The sequence below is a fragment of the Cebus imitator genome, unplaced genomic scaffold (genome assembly GCF_001604975.1).
Source record: "Cebus imitator isolate Cc_AM_T3 unplaced genomic scaffold, Cebus_imitator-1.0 Scaffold79, whole genome shotgun sequence".
Taxonomy (NCBI): Eukaryota; Metazoa; Chordata; class Mammalia; order Primates; family Cebidae; genus Cebus; species Cebus imitator.
In genome coordinates, this window is record NW_016107394.1 from 854,333 (window position 1) to 873,658 (window position 19,326).

At 43.0% G+C, this 19,326-nt stretch overlaps 1 pseudogene; it reads right to left on the reverse strand.

The window, feature by feature from the left end:
* Window positions 1–13,455: 13,455 nt before the first annotated feature.
* Window positions 13,456–19,326, reverse strand: part of LOC108307406 — an 8,341-nt pseudogene continuing 2,470 nt past the window's right edge.

Here is a 19,326-nt window from a genome sequence, read left to right on the forward strand (position 1 = left end):
GGATTTTTGTCTTTTTCTGGGATGTGTTCTTTAAGGATGAAACATGATTACATTGTACTCTTGAACGTGGTTTCTGTTGTACTGTACAGCAAAAAAAATCGGGAGAAGGGCATATTACTATGCCACGAGGTTTGGTGTACTTGCAACTTTTTTGTTCTGTGGTTTTATATCATTCAACTTAATGAAGAAAGTTCTGTGTTGCAACATCTTCAGTTTGATTATGGGCTGCATCTGACGTGACAGATCAGCCTACTTCAAAATTTTGCTGCTGTCCGGTAACTGGTTGCAATGCCTCGCTTCGTTATTTCTTGGTGGCAACTAATGAAAATTCTCAGAATAACTGTCAAGGGTAATTATCCCTGGAGCAATACTTGTTTTTATTTCAGTCTTGGATGAGTTTGAGGTTGCTATATTCATGTGACTTTGTGGATACTTGGTTAGTAGCTGAGCTGATAAGTGAGTTGACAAGCATAGTTCGCCCACAGGGAAAAAGTTCATTTAACACGGTGGCTTCCTAAGATGGACAGTGATAAAAATTTAGTGACTCTCCTTGTGATTTTGGGGTCTTGGAGGACTTTTTTTAAACTGTAGAGGATAGCTTTGCAGTTAAGCAAATTGGCTGTTCTCTGCTCTGATTGTTCATTCTTTGACTTTGATGGAGAAATTCTGTAATTATAGCTCAGATTTAAGTCAGGGCCTCTATGGCTCCCACTTGCTCCAATGTTAATCCCCTGTCTTACTTTAATGATAAGGGACTTGATTGAACTGGCTCAAAACAAGTGACCCGAGGTTTTAAACCAGATCATCAGGAGACCCTTAAAATCTGAAAATCAATAGGAAGTTGGGCAACACCCAGTGAAGCATGGAAGAGTCCTCTCAGAACCTAATGGGAGCCCTTGAGTGTTAGCTGTCAGGAAGCTTATATGAACCTGCTTCTCACTTTCTACATTACTTATAGCCATTACTGGAGATAGTGAATTTTTTAGTTTGACTGAGGGGTATGTAATGAACTGAACCAAAAGTGTAGATATGTATAGCATCCTGGACTGCAAGTCCATGTGGGACAGTGCTTTGGGGCTCAGGCCATTCGGAAGAAGCATTAAAGTAGCAATTGGATTTGAAGGAACAGAAAAGACAGGCAAGTCTGGGACAACACCCCCACTCATGCCAAGAGTTTCTTGTTGCTCTAAAAGAGTACCAAAGACCTCTCCTTGGATTGGAATAACACCAGGAATCTTGGATGGATCTGGGATCTCATTCAGGGCCTCACCACGACCTCAGTCAGCCCCACGATGTACCCATACAAGTGGAGTAGTACCAAAGGCTTGTCCTAGGATGCAGGTGGTATCAAACTTCTGTTAATTTGCAGTAGATTTGCAGGTCTCTGTGATGTGGTTTTAGCGCTACAGGTCTCTTGTTTTGAACCTCCAAAGAAAAATTGCATTACAGTAGTAGATGTAGACCCACCAAGAGCCAAGCAGTTCTAAAGTTAAATTCAGGTATACCTTAAGACTGAATGTGATTGCTCCTCCACATCTACTTTTAACAGAATCCAGGCAAGAATCGGATTAACTTGAGCATCTACTTGTGAACCCAACTCTTCTAACTGAATGCTGGGGGTTTCCTTGAGACGTAACTTTGGGGCTTGCTCTTTGAGGCGAAGCACCAGACTGTGTCCTGAGCAAACATTTTTGGGGAACCACTGGTATTACTTAATGTCTCTTCAGAGACTAGTTCTTCACAGCATGTCCCTTTCAGTGGCCCAGGAAGGATCTCAGCTGTAGTGCCACTGTGATTAGGGATACTGATTTTTGGAATGCTCACTTCTTTGGGACAAATACTGAGTTGTCCCTTGGCTTGCAGCTTTAATTAAAAAGGGATTTTGTATACCAGTTATTGTCTCTGGATCAGGAAGGACTTGGTGGTCTTGTGTTGGAACCAAATTATTTTCTGTGTGCATTATCTCCCAAATCAGGGAGTATCTTGCAATCACATTTTCCTAAGCTCTTCAAAAGTGGAACTATTTGGTTTCCAAAAATTCTTCAGTGTTTAAGAATTTGGCTATTACCATTGGGGGTTGGGAGAGTCCCCTGCTTAAGAGGTGCTTAATAGGGCCATTGTAAACCCATTGCAGGTTCAGGACTCTGGGTTCTGAAAATCTCTGTCCTATCCAAATTCATGCATGCTGCTCCAACTCTTGTCAGAAGGCTTCTCACTGGCATGGGAGGTTTGGATTTAAAAGAAAAATCTATCTTGAATGAATTGCTTTAATTTTCCAGGGCTTAGTCTTGACCGATGTCACATTTCTGTTGGCTGTCTTGGTGGTCTTTAGTAGTTGGCCATTTTTCTTTGGTATACATATTTATTTCTGACTAACTTGGAAGGCCTTGCATGGTGGGATCAATGCATAGCTACTGAGTAGGAATAAGGGGCACAGGAAACTGTCATTGGTCCTTTGGAAAGTCTCACTTCTGAAAATAATCTGGATGCGCTGCTCTTGAGCTCAGTCACACAAGGTTTTGTTCACTGGCCGGGATGCACTCCCAGAGCAGCGCACTGCCTCCAGCTCCGAGACTGTACGAGCCCTCAGGCAAGTTTTTCAACTCATGCTCCTCTCTGCAACTTTGGAACAGGGATCCCTTGACTGCATGGGGGAAAGGAGCACTGGCAGGTCTGGCAAGATGCTTACCTGCTCCTAGCAGAGTCAAGGCATGAGACCCATAGGTTGGGAGCCACTTCCCAAGGACGCACAGTGGAAAAGGGCAGATAAGCTGCATGACTTGGATGAGACAGGGTGTGACGAAGGAGCAGACTCAGGAGTAGAGGGGTTAGGGGGGCTCACAGAAAGCAGTGCAGGAGCAGACTGCACAGCCACTCCCTACCAGGTCAGCCCTATCCCCACCCCGGAGAAGCACTATCTCCCCAGGACAGACCTCAGGGAGTCTCTTTATTCCTTAAATGCCTTTGACAGAAGTCTTTGAAAAGAGATCTAAAAGGACTCTATTCATAAAATGTATTGGTTCTCCCCAGGGACTCACTGCTGTGGGGAAAAAGTTAAAAACTCTCCTGTGGGACTAGCCATAATTGTGAGAATGAGTCTTCCCATGAACAGATAAAGATGGAACTAGATATCTCAGAGGCTTATTGAGGGGGCTGGAGGGAAAATGGCCATAAAGGAAGATAGAGGGATCTCAAAGGCTAGTAGCCATGAGGTCACAATGCAAGTCTCATCTTTGAGAGGCTGGAAGGAAAATAAGCAGGGTCTTAAATGTCTGTGCATCTCTAAGAATGCTTTGAAAAGGTTAATGGAGACCTAAAACAAGGGCACCTACGAAGAGTCCAGTATCTCACAAGATTAGGCCTGTCTTAATAGCTCTGAACATTGATTTGTCAGAAACAACCGAAGAAAAGGGAGCTTAGACAATGCCATGTATTTCTAGAGCATAGAGCGCATTAACTGAGGCCATTCAATATGCTGTCTGCATTCAAATCTGAAAGGCATATTTTCTTGGTCCCCACAGTCTATTCTTGCATTGCATGGGTCTCCTTGAAACAGATGTGGGGAGCATCTCCTTCATAAGTCCAGTGGACCTCTCTTTCTGAAGGGAAAATTAAGGAAGGTTAGGAGAACAAATGATAGGCCATTTTCTATGAAGCTTCAGGCCACAGCTCTTCTCCTCATTCCCTTGCTACTCAATTCTTCTCACCCTCAACTATCACCATTGGAAATGTTGGTGGCTTCCCTAGTAGGGTGACACCAATCCTTTATTCCTGAGGGGACTGACACTTTAATCATACCCTTATCTAGGGAATGATCCACATGTATACCCATAGGCACAATAGGTCAAGGAAGCACCAGAAAAGGTACACAAGGATCACCTGGCTCCATATATTTTACATATCTCTTCCTTCATACATTGCAACCCTCTGTTCCTGCTGATCAAGCTCAATTACTTTTTCCAGTATGGCAACTTGTCCACAAGCATTGACCCCTGGGCTTATAGTAGTCCAAGGTATCCTGATAGCCACTGTTATAGCTCAATGTGTCCTTGAGTCCCTCGCCCAGAGCAAATCTGTTTTGGGAACCAGAATCTCCGGCCCTGCAGAGCCAAGACTTCCAGAGATGGGAAGTGAGTCTCCCAGCGGTCTATTAAGAATGATTATATATAGGATATTCCTGTTTTTACCAGCTGCCTGCTGGTATACGGTACTTCTATTGGAGACCCAGTACCATATGGATCTCTAAACACACATAATGTATTCTGAAGGCAGATATTGTTTCTGTGAAGTGTTTTGAGATACTGCTTTAGTTTTATTCTTACATGGTATCATCAATATCCTGAGGCCAATTGCTTCTGGTAGTTGAGATGTTACACAACTAGTGAATCCCATGGTCATCAGCCTTATTCTATCCTGCATATCCTTTGCTATGAAACATGTCCACTCCTTTGGTCATGTACCATGTTCTCTTGCCTGTAGATAAGTGATTTTTGGAAGCCATCAGAGTAGCAGTAATGGCCAAGGTACTGGACAAGAAAGGATAAACCCATGGCTAAAACAAACATAACTATAAATAGAAACTACTGGGCACCCAGAATAAAGAGGGTCAGTATAGTTCTGAACTGCCACTAAGTGGCCTCCTTGAGGAGAAATACATGTGGGCTTCAGGAACCATACATATGGTCGTCTGCTGCCCCTGATTCCATTCTGTAACCCATCATTCCATTTCTGAGCTGAACAATGAAGGCTAGCTAACTTCAGCTGGAAGAAGCACTTCATCTCTTTGATGGTTCAGTGCCTCTACTCATAGATATCTTTTAAAGATACAAGAATCTTCACAATTTTGGTCTGACTCCCATGTACTCATATTCATGCCCCTCTCCCAGTCTTCTAATCATCTGGTCTTTCTAATCCCCTATCCACATGAAGGCCATTGGCCACTGCCCAGGGATTTAGTAAATTCTCATCTTGGGCCACATTTTCTTCCACATAAACGGGATAACCAGGCTTAACAAGTTTTACTGAGACTGCTTCTCCATTCCCTTGAAACGGATCCTGGATACGGCTGTAATACACATGCTGTGCATCTTAGACCACAGCTTACCAACCCATCTGTAAACAGGCTCTAGCTTTAGTTGGTCATGTGGCACTACTCCATAGGGCCACTGACCGGATGTGAGGAAGGAGGACTGGTGCAAATGTTGTGGTTGCCCTGAGTCTGGCCTACCTGCTTATGCAACTTATGCATGCTGGTTCTGTCAGGCTTGGTCCCAGATTAACTATTTCCATCTTAAAGACCTGGACAGGTCCAGTGGTAGTCTATGGTGTGGTTGGTCAGAAAAACTAATTCATATTAAGCTGTTTAGAATGGATGACCACTTGGTACCTATGATCAGAGCCCGGTAAAATACCAGAAGCTGTTTCTCAAAAGATCTACAATCGTTTTGCTGTACACCAGACTAATTGCAAAATACCAGGAATCTCTATAGTGATAATTCCATAAGCTGCATCCTGCATCTCTTCCTACCACTGACACTACCAACACTTGTGTCTGTTCCTAAGGCTTAAGTGGCAGTGATGCTTGCACCAAAGCCTGGACCTGCTGTAGGGCTCATTCCTGCTCTGGGCCCTCTTAAAGTTGGAAGCCTTCTATGACTTTGAATACTACCCTGGCCCATACATGAAAAGGTGACAAATGTTACCTGCAGAATCCAAAGAGGCCTACTATTCATTGTGCCCTCCTCTTTGGGATAGTGAATGCAAGATGAAGGCTGCTGCTTTCCTCTAGAGATGTTGAGTGTAACCCCGGACTTAATTACTTAGGACACGATGGGTTCTAAAAATTCTTCAGATTTGTCTCTACCCTTGGAGCATGTATCTTACTAAGGCCTTTACGAAGTACCTCACATTCTTTTGGCACAATGGACATGATACCATTGGATCGCTGATGTTTTCTGGGATGTACAGGCAGTCCAAGTCTTAGGACTATACTATGGCACACGACAGACTTCATGCACCTGAGGCAAACTGTGAGTCCTATTTTCTCTCCCTATGAATATGAACTTTCTGATCATCTTTGAACTGGAATAAAAAGCAATACAACAGCTAAGTTCTATCACACATTCAAAAAACTTTCTATTTTGGCGGGGAGGGCAGTTTCAGAACAAAGTCTATGTGGTAGTTGTTTAACCTGGCATAGTAATTTTAAGTGACTAGAAAAATCAGTGAGTGGGTCTGGAACCAGGAGAGACAGTTTAACATTGGGACTCCAGCCCAGATATTAGTCTATACAGTAAATAGAGGAACCATGATTATACTTCCAATTTCTGGATATCAGTGTTGCCTCAAACTGTTGAGTAATCCTCAGTATCTAGTTATTCTTTCCCTGAAGTACAGTTTTCAGTAAATTATCACAGGTACCATTGAGGAACTGGGAAAATCATGGTATATAATCAGATTTTTCATGGCTTTTCTACTTAGGGATTCAGGTATCTCTTCAATGAGTTCGTGATCTAGAAACTGACACAATTTGGGAATTGGGCATGATATTGAGACTTCACTAGTGATTATCTCAGCTCTTTTCCTCCATTTTTGTCTTGTTAAAGTGGTGAGCAGAGCCTTGCTGGCTGCATATCTAATTTGGTCCTTGGGGGACAATACTTAAGTCTCCACAACTCTGGGTCAAGCCCCCTTAGTGTCCCCGTGACCCTGCAGCTCTCACTGAATTGCAGTCTGTCTTCTCAGGGTTAAATGTTACCGCCTGGCCTCACTATAGCCACCTTATCATAGATATTGATAAGCTTATGTCTGTGACTGCTGCCATGTGTTCTGATCTGAAGAAAGCCATCACTGCACAACTTCATAGTGTTGGTGTCCACGTCATCAAATCATTTGTGATGGCCTTGCTGAATACTTTGTTCTGGGTTCTCCCATTGAACAAAATTCTCTGGGCCTTCTACAAACTATCATATTGTGTCCTTTCTCTCTTCTTCCTCTACCTTCTTCCAGGGCAATCTAAGTATTTAGCTTTGCTGAGCACTAGCCATCACTACTTCTCAGGCTTACAAGAGCTGCCCTAGTGAAATGAATCCCCCAGCCCCCATTGCAGGACATGTGACAAGCATGTGGCTCGTCTTTTCAACTGTCATGCACACTTGCAGGAGGGGAAGCATACAGACATGCAGCCACAGGACCCAGTGCTCCAGCCCAATAGCAGCATGCAGGGCAGGAACCTGTGACTCCCAATGCCCAAGTGGACATGTTACACTGCATTCTTCTATTCTTGCCATCTGCAGGTGGCTTAAGCATTAAACAGCTCAGTGGACCCTCTGCCTTTCTGCAATGGCAGAGGGTCAGTGTGACAGCTTCCTGTATCCTCAGCCTCTTATCTGACTTTCAGGAAAATCAGGTTACTCAGGAATTTGAAAGACAAATGTGGGGGGTTTGAGTGGTGGATGTGGCTCTTAGTGGGATGGGTGGGGAGCTGAACAGGGAATGCAGTGAGAAAATCTTCCCCTGGAGTTTTACCAGGCAGGTGCCAATCTTCTCTGACCACCCCCAGCAAAATCCCTCCCAGTTCATATACTCCTTGTCTCTTTGCCACGCTCTTCTGTTCTTCAGCTTTTCTGTTCATCTTGTCAGATCATCTGCTCATTGGCTCATCTGTTTGTAGAGCCTGGGTTCTGGGGCTTATATATGGGTACCGGACAGGGGGCCAAGGCAGGCCAAAAGGCAACTGTAGGGCATGAAAATGGGAATTCCTGTTTCCATTATGGGGCCATAGGTTCCCAGGCCTGAGAGTGGGACCATTGCTGAGGAGCTGTCCTCCTGTACCCAGTATTTCCCTGTCTCTTGGCTGTGTCATTTCTGCCTCTGAAGCATATCTGCCGTTAGAATATGGAAAGTGACCAATCTTAACCACCACCACTTGTCAGCAGAAAGTAGCTAAGGGAAAACGGTAGTTAGATTCCTCCCAGAGGCTTATTAAAGGGTCCCTGGTAAAAGGGAGCCATCATCTGAGGCTCCAGTTGCCTGACCATTCAAAGTTAGACAGCCAGACAAGATAAAGTTAAGGATGCATGGATTAAATATGCATATTATACAAGGAAATCAAGCCAACAATTATGGAAACAAAGTGAAATACACTCACACTGTACCCTGAGCTGTTTCCCCCTGGTGAAAGTAATTAAACTTCATAAGGACTGGTTAAATTTCAGAAGAGGTAATGTTCTTGGCACATTAATGCTCTGTAGCCATTAATAGGTGTACTCTAGGCATTTGGGGGGTTGTAGGCTTGCATGGTGGCAATAAAATCTGCTTGTTTCTTGTCTTTATCTTTATTGTTGAAGACTTAGGGTAGACATGTTCCAGAGGATCTCTAAAGTACCGTCTAGTCCCAGGTCCTATTTCTGCAGTGTCCTCCTGATACCAGAGGCTGCCTAAGTAATAAATGTATTCTTCATAATTAATAGTTTCTCCACTGAATCAGGAGGTAGGTAGGTGTGCTTTCCCAAGTGCCCATTTGCCTTTCCAAGGGGGCAGTGAGATTTTTATTATATTCCTGGTCTATCATCATCTATTTTATTAAATCCTGGTCTGTCAACAATTGAGACATGGTTCTAGTTTTACATAAGCCCTCCATTATGCACACTTGAAAATATCTCCTCTTCCAGTCTCCAATCTCGTCATTAGAATCCCATCCAGAGACATTTGCTGGTGTCGCTTTTCTTCCATTTGGATAAAGCTTGCCCCCTCCCTGATGATATGTGATACAAAGCTCATCCCCAAATTTTCCTGCCACTGGCAGAGCAGCTTGCTTCTCAGTGTCCATCAGGGTTTTATTTTAAGGTAACATTTTTTTCAAGAGGGCTTAAATGCTTGGGTTAAATTCCAAAAAGCCTGCCAGGGTTGTCTGAATATTTGCCAAGTTCCCCTTAATTTAATTTCTATAGAGAGGAGGACCTGGACCTTACTGGAGCCAAATTCACCAGGCATCTGTTGGAGGGGCAAGAGTGAGACTGGGGCTTGTCTAATGTGATGTTTTCTAGGAGAGGGCAGGAGAAACTGAAGGTGGATAAGGAAGGTGGACATGGAGCAGATTGCTGGTGGTGCCTCAAATGTGTTTTTTGGGATGGCCCCTTGTGGCATTTTCTTAGATGGCAAACAGGAGGGCTGCATTAACCCTACATGGTTAGCAAAGCTCTACATGACCCTGCAAGACATAGAAAGTCTGTACATGTAAAGCCGCAGACCATCTGTCCTCATCCCTATATAAAAAGGTCTAACTTCCTGATAGTATGACTGCAGAGGCCAAGCCAGCCCTTTAAAATTTGGCCAAACCTTTGTGCAGAGGGCGATGGAGGCATATTTCCTCCAGATAATGAGGGTTAAAGCAGTCTGCATGGTTCAGGATAGAATCCAGAGGAGTATAAGCTGGGGTGGTGAAGAGAACTGCTTGCCCATTCTGGAAAAAAGGGAAATAGAGGCATTCCTCATTCCCCTTCTTTCAGCAAAAACTTGAGGTGTGAGAAAGAAACATTCCTCTGTCACCAAGTCAAAGCGATGCTTGACAAATGCCACCATGGGTGCTATTGCAACCTACAACAGTGAAGCAGGGAGCACCGAGAATAGGAATTATCCACCCTTACCTGTTCCTTTACTTTCCCTCCTGTCTGTGACCTTTGTTTCCTGAGCCTTGTCTATGTTATGGACCATGGCCTCCTTCCATGAAGCAGGGGTTTAGTCATCAGGCATTTGTTCTGCCTATTTACTTTGTCACCTGGCTTTGGATTCCTCAGATCAGGTTTCCTTAATAGAGCTTCAGCCTGAAGCCTGGAATTGAGTTTGGGACAAAATATATCGAGGGCTTCCATGTGGGTCCCAAATGGGCCCTGCCAAATTTGCAATAAGCCAGTAGGGGCCACCCCTTCATTTTTAAATCCTAAGCAGAGTGCTGGGGAAAGGAGTCTTCACTTAAAGAAGTGGGGAAAAAATGGGGAAGGGAAAAACGGCTTAAGGGGCAAAAAGGGGAGGTCTGGGGAAAGAACCTTTATGCAGGGTCCCAGTGACAGCTGTAGTTTCCTCCTGCCCTTGTTGGCATTGGGCGTGGTTTGAATGTGCTGCCAGACACACAGGCACCTGAGCTGGGAGGCTTCCCTCCCAGCATGCATCATGTGCACCTGCGGCTGTTTTGATGAAGCTGGGGATGGCACCTCTGAGGAGAGACCACTTGGCTGTGACTGCACGTTTTGGCTGAGTCAAATGCCATCATTTATCATTGCTGCAGTCGGAAGCAAAACAATTAACATTACAAAAGAAGAAGCAGCCATTTCAAATCGTGAACCAAAAGATACTATAAAAAGTCTAGGGCTCTTGGCCAATGAAGTTCCGTCTTGGAGTCTTCCAGCAAAAGAATAACTTTGGCTGCCCCAGGGCTTTAACCAGTCCCTTGTGACAGCTAGACCCCTGAAGGGAAGGGAAGCCAATATTCCTTTAACTTACAAGAAAGAGTTGGCAGGGTATGAAGAGATCTGACAGTTGTGTGTTTCAGCTTGCTATTTTTTTTAACCCAGAGAAGCCCCCAGAGGAAACGGTTCCCTGACCCCCATATCAGGATGTGTGACAAGGGTGTGGCTCAACTGTTTGGAGGCTGTGTGTGCTTAACCCCCTCGTGGGAGTGGGAGCACCCCTGGGCTCCAGCCCCACAGCAGTGTCTGAGGTGGGCACCTGCAAATCCCAAAGCCCACTTGAGCATGTGTTAACGTGTGCTCAGTGGGATGGTTGGGACGCTGGAAAGGGGACCACAATTTACTGGATGAGCTGAAGTGTCTAATTTGCAGGTCAGTCACGAGGCAAAGTCTTGGACTGTTAAAGATGGGACCTCCAGAGGGGGAACGGACCTTGCAGAGGGTGGCAACAATGTGATTTTTGAAAAATGAAAGCTGACCAAAACTGTTTGTGTATGTGAAGCCTAAAGGAAGGCAGGAGCTTTTTCTGTTCGGCCGACTTGGCCCCTCTGTCCTTCACTCCTTTTTTTTTTTTTCTAAATTTCAAACAAATTTTTCCTGGCTTCATGAGAAAGCGCATTCTAAAAGCATTGTAGCTAGCAACATTCACAATGCTGTAGAACATTGACAGCTTTTCAAAAATCACAGGGCAGAGAAATAAGATGGTAAATTGCTAAAATTAGTCCAACAAAGTAGGAACCCAATTTTGTTCCCACAGTGGGGTAATTACTTTAGGACGTCCATTCATGATACTTACAACAATGGAATGGAAATATTTCAGTTGATATTTTCATATACTTGTTTTGGCAAACTGCAACAAGCATCACAAATCCCAACAGTGCCACAAACTAATATTGATGTTTCAAATCTAGATTGCTAAGAAACCTATAGAGACAGATCAATTTGAATTGCTGCATATGTTACCATGGATTATTCTGAAGATAATTTGCTATTTAATAAAAACTACCCTCGGGAATTTTTTAAAAGATTACTATGTTATAGGTGGTGATTCAAAAACAGGTGACAGATTTTTCAGGCATTCAATAAGTGTAGACTCGAAGAATGAATAGATGAGTGGAGGCATAAAGACCCATGAAACTTTATCCATTAAATTTAGTGAAGAAATTATTTCTAGTGGAGGCTGAGGCCTAAAATCTAAAACAATCTCACAAGGGTGTATCTGATTGTCTCATAGCATTAAATAACTTACTGAAGCAGCTGAACCATAAACAATCACTTATTTATATACTTATCTGTATAAGAAAACTTAGGCTCACAAAATAGACATGTTTAAAAAAATAAGTCAATGAATTACCCTATTTTACATTTCCACAAGCAGAAATCTTGTACACGATGGTCTGGTCGAACAATGAACATTTTGTTTACAATTCCTTCAATCCCTTAGATTGGTCAAAAGCTCAAAAGAGATTTCGTACCATATATTTTAATAAGTTACAATGAGTCTTTCTCTAGAGAGCCTGCTGGAACTGTTTGCTTTTGAAACAAAATTGTAAATGTTAGGGGTTGTGGGCTTTCTATGGCAGTTCCAAGGGAGAAGCACCGTTAGATTTTCCATACTCCCCAGGAAGCTGACACTTAGAATGTTACAGCACCTCTGCACCTTAACAGAATCAAGTATTTCATTGAAAGTTCTCCTTGTTCTAAACATGTGTGGGTGGTCCTCTGTTATGCAATACAATGAGTCAGTAAAGTAATAGGGGGGAAAAAAAACGGGAAAACTAAACTTCATCCCTGTTTTCCTGTTACCCAGAACATATGCAATTATCAGAACTGAGTTATTTTCCCAACTCTAATATGCTATAAGGAAATAGCTCTTAATGGACAGAGCCATGTTATAGTACAATTCCTCTTGTTTGATTTGGGCTTGGGGAGGCATTTGACGGTAACAGGAAATCTGTTTTCACAATATTTCAGCAAGAATTTTTTTGTAATTCTGTCAGACTTCATTGCAGATATCTGTCCACTCAATTTTTATATTTTATCACCTTGAGACATTAGAACCATTTGACTCTGCTGAAACCTATCCTGTCCCATCATCTCCTTTTGGAAATACCTCTCATGGATTATACTGAGAATGGTGGGATGAAACTAAACTGAGGTGGTTCAACAAGTCAGAAGACACCACTCTTATCTAGTCCCAAAGGAAATGTTAATATTGGTGATACGCTTCCTAGTATCATAATTGACAACAACTCATAATCTATTTTATATACTGCAAGTTGCTAACACTTGAATGGACACAGGAAAAACACAAACCATGTGATTAGAATACATACTGCAGTTAACATGGAACTCTATACAGCAAGGATAAATAACTTCTCCTGTATGCAAATATGCATCTTAAACTACATTTCAAGTTACTTTTAAAAACCGAATGTGCTTTTAAAATACTTACAATATATGAACAGCCTCCAACCATTACTAACAATGATTTATTTTACAAGAAATACTTCGAGAGAAAACATTTTATAACTTCAAAAGAGTAGGCCAGTTTTCTAGCAATGATTGGCAGATTTTGAAACAATGGCACCACAAAATAGTGCAGCTTATTTTTAAGTGGGTGCATGTGGTTAAACATCAGAAGCTGTGTAAGAGTTAATACTGTGTCTTGATTTTGACAGGTTCATATTCTACGATGTAAAATCTTAAAAAGATTTCATAGTAAACAGAATTAACAAACTGAATGATTCTCTCAAGGTTAATGCCTAACTGAAACATTTACATATTTAAAATGATGAAACTTATTTTGCTTAAATATGTGCCTACCAATTGTCAAAATAGTTAAGAAAACCTACTCCATTCGTTAATATTATGACCTCAGAGGTGAAATGGATGAGAGGAAGACGTAGTAAATGACAACATGCCTTTGCTAGTGCGGTGGTTTTTTTCCCACGTGCCGTTAATGGCTTTAACAGGGGGAGACAAGCCTTCAGACCAAATGGTTATAGGGCCCTGCTTCGTGTGTTGAGAGCAAAAGGGGACACGGTGACAACATTGTCATGGTTTAATGTTAATGCTTTATGAGAAATTTGGTTGAATTCCTTCACTGGACAGTTCCATATCTTCATGAGGTGAGCTGCCTGGTATTTCTGCTGAGGTCTTCATTTTCTTATTCATAGCTTCTTTAACCCCAAAGTTGTTTAGTTCAAAACAATGTTGACACTTATTCACGTTTTTGTGCTGCAAAAAAAAGGCAGACTGGATAACTATGATTGGGGTATTCAAAGAATGGTAGCCTGCAGCTCTTACCAAGTTCACTAAATCAAGATCGAGCTGTGAACAGGTGCAATAGTCACTCCACCAATATTTGCGTCCAAAAAGATGTGCTCACTGACCAATACTCAAAAATGTGGGGCAATTTCTCCTCTGCAGGTGACAAGGGGTCATCAGATAGGGGCTCCTCTGCTTCAGAATGCTGTTCATCTTCCATTGGAGAAGAGGCAAGGTCTTGAGAGGTTAGGAAAGGAGGGCTGCTACTTTGGCTGATGAGGCTTTAGTGGCTCAGTCACACCAGTAGGAGGCCCAGAATTAATGAGGGGCTCTGTCACAGAGGCAGACAGGGTGGGGAGAGGAGTAACTTCACCAGGCTGTGAAATGCGAGGGCCTTCTGCAGCAGCTGCACTGGCACTACTGAGTGTTCCCAAGGGTGTCATGCAGTGGGGAGTGCTGCTGCTGCTTAAAACACGCACGAGGCTGTGGCATTATTCTACCATGGAGTTGGTGTGGCTGAAGCAGTCTTCAGGGACTAGGAGAAGCCTGGAGATGCCCCTTCAACTGGGTGAAAAGGCAGATGGCATCAGCGAATAGGTTTTAGTGTTGTCTGAACGTTTTAAGATAAAGTGGGGATCACTATCACTTTGTACCTCAGGTTGTGTGGTATGTTTTACTCCCTAAGGTTGGTGATGACCAAGCCTTAGTGTTTGTTGCCGATGAGTTATTCTGCTTGATTTGGGGAATAGGTTTCTTCTCCACTGCCCTTATGTGCAAGAACCTCTGTCACCACAGCACACTTCTTACGAGAACGGGTAATAGGCTGACAAACATTCTTTTTTTGTGGCAGGCTGCCAGGACCTCAATGGCCCCAGATTTGATCTTAGCTTCCATTCATTTCTTGGAGCCAAACTCATGTGTGTCTGAAAGTTGATAAAGAGGTAGCACACGGAGCTGCTCTTCTTGAGGAATAACACCTAAAGATCAGTTATCTCCTCGAGTTAAAGTACAAACCACCATGCTCCCAGTAATCGTGTTGTGAATGTCCGTGTGGGGATGAGCACAGAAGTCCAGGCAAGTGGTGACCCCAGAGAAGGGATGACCTTCCTTGCTGCCAAGCTGACATTCTCTGGCAACATTTTCATATTCCACATGATTCTGAAAAATTCAGGTAAGCTACCGCAGCATCCTGCTTATAAATTAGAGCTAACCATGTAGCCAACCTGAAAGTTTGGTAGAAGCCCAAGCCCCAGAAGATTTAGAATTGTTCCAAGTTCTCCCTTAAACACACAAAAGAAACACTTGAATATAACTTATAACAATCCAAGTACATTCTCCATGAACAACTAAGAGAATGAAGCTCCACAAGTCTCTGGATCATATTCCTTGATAGGTACAGGTACGATTTTCATTGAGGGTACATATTCAGTCAGTAGAATGCCCATTGTATGACTTGAGATTCTCTGAGCTCTGTATAGCAGTCAGCCATTGGAAAAGGAATGCCATCCCATACCATGAGTACAACCATCATAGCAGTTGGACAGTGGTGGCCTGTATGCTGCTGGACCAGACAAAGAATTCTTAATCACTGCTTCTTAAAACTAGGCAATTAGACACCCATGACATCTTGTCCCTTCTTTACCAGTGTAAACTGTTTCTATCCTTCCTGCGTTTCCTTTTTGATCATACCTAATCTCCGTGACTTCCCTGACAGCAGAAACACGTGGTCCTGCCCCATGGTACATATAATACGGACCTTTGTCTTGACTGAGTAATACCAAAAGACAGTTGCAGGTGGGCGGTTCAGAATCCTTAGATATAGACGCTAGGCTTTTCTAGTGTTAGTAAAGTTTATGGGGTAATGACTGAAATTTTTCTGTGCATTGCCCACTGGACAACTCATGTTCCAACACTGAACAGGCTTCCTTTTCACTTTTGGTAGAAACCAATGTAATTCCACCTGAACACACTCCATTTACATTCCTGAGTTAGTGCTGACTCCAGTAAGGGTGTTGGATGAGAGATACCAGGCAATGTTGGCAATTGCTGATGCATGAGTTTCTCCTTAACCTGCTGAAACAGTATTTGGTCATTGCCAGCCACCATGTTAGCACACTGGCTAGATGCAGAGGAGGGCTGGGTCAAAGGATGGGCTTTCTGGTTGGCATTCACCATTAATTGAATCTATGAATTAGAAGCTTTATCAGTGAATGCCTTCCTGTTGGATTCTGTTTTAAGATATAATAAGCTGAGTGAATCCAATGGTTCAACATTCATCTTTTTCGCTGCTGGTTTACGATATCTCTAATTTTATCTGAGTAGAGGAAATACTGTTTTGGGTTGTATAATGAACCTCATTTGAGCCACTGCTTTCCATATTTTCGTTCAGGAAGAAAGTTTCCCAAATACAGTAGGAAAATCATGTGGACAAAATTGCCCAAAATTATGTGACATTTGGATAACATTGAAAAGTCAAATAGTGCCATAAGCATAGGACAACGTTGCCCACTTCTGATTTTCTTCATTACAACTGTGGGCTCTTTTCCCAATCTCCTAATGGGGTGGATTTTGACTTTTCTGGGCTGTGTTCCTTTGCTTTAATGATGAACCATGATTTTGTAGTCTTGAAGGTGGTTTCTGTTGTATTGTGCCCTTCTGCTGATGGTGGTTTTGCTGTATATTATATGCAAAAAGGCTGTTGGTGTACTTGTAAAACCACAGGATAAAATTTGCGTGATTGAACTCTTATTGAAGCAAGTTGTCCCAACTGTGTTGCAATGTCTTCAATGGAAGTATGGGCTGCATCCTGACATGACACATCATCTGAGTCCAGATTTTTGCTGCTGTCCAGTGACTGGTTACAATACCTCGCTTCATTATTTCTTGGTGTCAACATGCAAATTCTCAGAACTGTCAAGAGTAATTATCCCTGGACCCATACTTGTATTGGTGTCAGTCATAGATAACTTTGTTGGTATAAAAAGAATGAGTTTCACTTTTGAATATTCATGTGACTTTGTGGATGCTTGGGTTAGTGGCTAAGCTGATAGATGATTTAGATAGCATAGTTTTCCTCTTGGGAACCATGTTGCATGAGATTTGTTTTCCCAAAGAAGGACGGTGATGGTTTGACTCTCCATGTAAATTTGGGTCTTGGAGGTCTTCTTAGTATAGAGGATAGCTTTGAAGTTATTTAGCAAACTGGCTGTTGTTTCCTCTGAACTGACTTAATTGGTATTCTTCATCCTTCTGACTTTGGCTACCACTTGATGCAGTGTTAATCTCCTATCCATTAACGATAAGAGACTTGGTTGAACTGGATCCATATTTTGGTTCATTTCTTGGCATATCCTCAGTTTTTGGTTGAGCACCTTCATTGTGTATACTAAAATGACAACTTCTGTTGGAATGTGAAGAATGTGGGATGGAATTGCAGTGAAAGCCAGGCTACTGGAATGCTAAAACATGATTTCTCCCCTTGAGATGATCACAATTCATATCAGCAGCAACTGAGCTCACAGCACTGATAGTTTGCAGCATCTATTAGGAATTGATAGGAATTGTTTTTAATGTCCTGCCAAATTCCTCAATATTGAATTTTTTAAATGACAGATTTTTTCAGTTGAAAAATAGTATACATGTTTCACGCTGTTTCTTAGTTTGTACAAACAATTTTGGAGGTTTGTTTCATTTGTCAACCTCAGTTTTTTGGTTTTTCAGCTTCTGGGACATTCACACTGAAATCTTTGATGTGATCAGTTAAATGGATTTTTCTTGTGTGTTCACTTCTCCACCTCAATGCCTGTCATGCTTGCTTTCTTAGTTACCTTTTCAAAAGGATGTGGGTTCGATTCCAATTTTTCTTCTTCCCCATGCCACATCTAATGTAGTTCATGGAATCTGACTCAGAGCCATTTACTGATTGGTCATCAAAATCTGCCTTTAAAACTTTGGGCTGCTTTTCCATCTGGGGCCACTTGTTTTCCTTGATACTCTCCAGATTCCTCCTGACAAGCTACAAACAAGTGACCCTTGGTGCTAAATCAGATCATCAAGAGACCCTTCAAAGCTGTAAACAGGAAGTTGAGCAACACCCAGTGAATCATGGAAGAGTCTTCTCTCAGGGGGTATTGGGAACCCCTTAGTTTTAGCTGGCAGGAAGCTTATATGAACCTGCTTCTCAGTTTCTACATTGTTTATACCTGTTACTGGAGGTGATGAATTTTTCTGAGCTTGATGAGTGTGTCCTGAGCAAAAGGGCAAAAATATGTATAGCACTCTGGACTGCAAGTCCGTATGAGACAGTGCTTTGGGGCCCAGGCCATTGGGAAGGAGCTTTAAGGTAGCAATTGGATTTGAAGGAACAGAAAGGAAGACAGGCACATCTAGAACAACACCCCCACTCAAGTTTCTTATTGCTCTAAAATAGTATCAAAGGCCTCTCCTTGGACTGGAATAGCACCAGGAATCTCTGATGGATCTTAATTCTCACCCTGGGCCTCACCATGACCTGGATCAGCCCCTAAAATTTCCAATTGATGTCGGATATCACCAAACACCTGTCCTAGGACCTAGGTGGTATCAGGAACTTCCTGTGGATTTCCAGTAGCACTGAAGTTCACGTGATCTGGTTTAGCACCAAGGGTCACTTGTTTTGAGCCTTCCAAGAAGAATTTTATTAGAAGTAGAAGTTGCCCCACCACGAGCCAAGCAATTAATAAGGTTGTACCTGAATTGAACCTTAGACTGAAGGTTGGGTAGCAATCACATTCATTATTACTGGGATTTGGGTAAGAATCAGATCACTTAGATTCTACTCTTGAGGCCAAGTCTGCTAACTGAATGCTGGGGTTTTCTTGAGAGGTAACTTTGGGGCATGTTCTTTGGGACAAAGGAGCACAGTCACAAGCAAACATTTTGGGAGAACCACTGGTATCATTCAATGTCACATTTTTGTTGGCTGCCTTAGTAGTCTATCATAGTTGGCTGCTTTTCTTTGTTTACATCTTCCTGACTAATCTGGAAGGCCTTGCATGGTGAGATTGAGACATAGCTACAGAGTAAGAAAAAATGAAAAAACACAGAGAAGTCATTGGTCCTTGGAAAGTCTCACTTCTGAGGAGAATCTGGGTGCACTGCTCTTGCCCTCAGTCACCAAAGGTTTTGGTCACTGGCCAGGTCACACTTGCAAGGCAGCACATGCAAGGCCCCCAGCTCCAAGCCTGCAGTAGCCCGCACCAGACCTCAGGCAAACTTTCCAACTGGTGCTCATCCCCACAACTTTGGAGTTTGGGGTCCCCACAGGCACGACGAGTGTGGGCAGTTCAGGGAGAAGCCTACGTACTCCAAACAGAGTCAAGGCCCAAGCCCCAGAAGTGGGGAGTTGCTTCCCAAAGGTCCGCAGTAGAGAGGCAGTTAGGGCTGCAAAACTTGGTTGGGAAGCGGTGTGTGATGTGGGGGAAGGCAACGCACATAAAAATGCACAGGAGCAGGCCGGGCGCGGTGGCTCACGCCTGTAATCCCAGCACTTTGGGAGGCCGAGGCGGGTGGATCACGAGGTCAAGAGATCGAGACCATCCTGGTCAACATG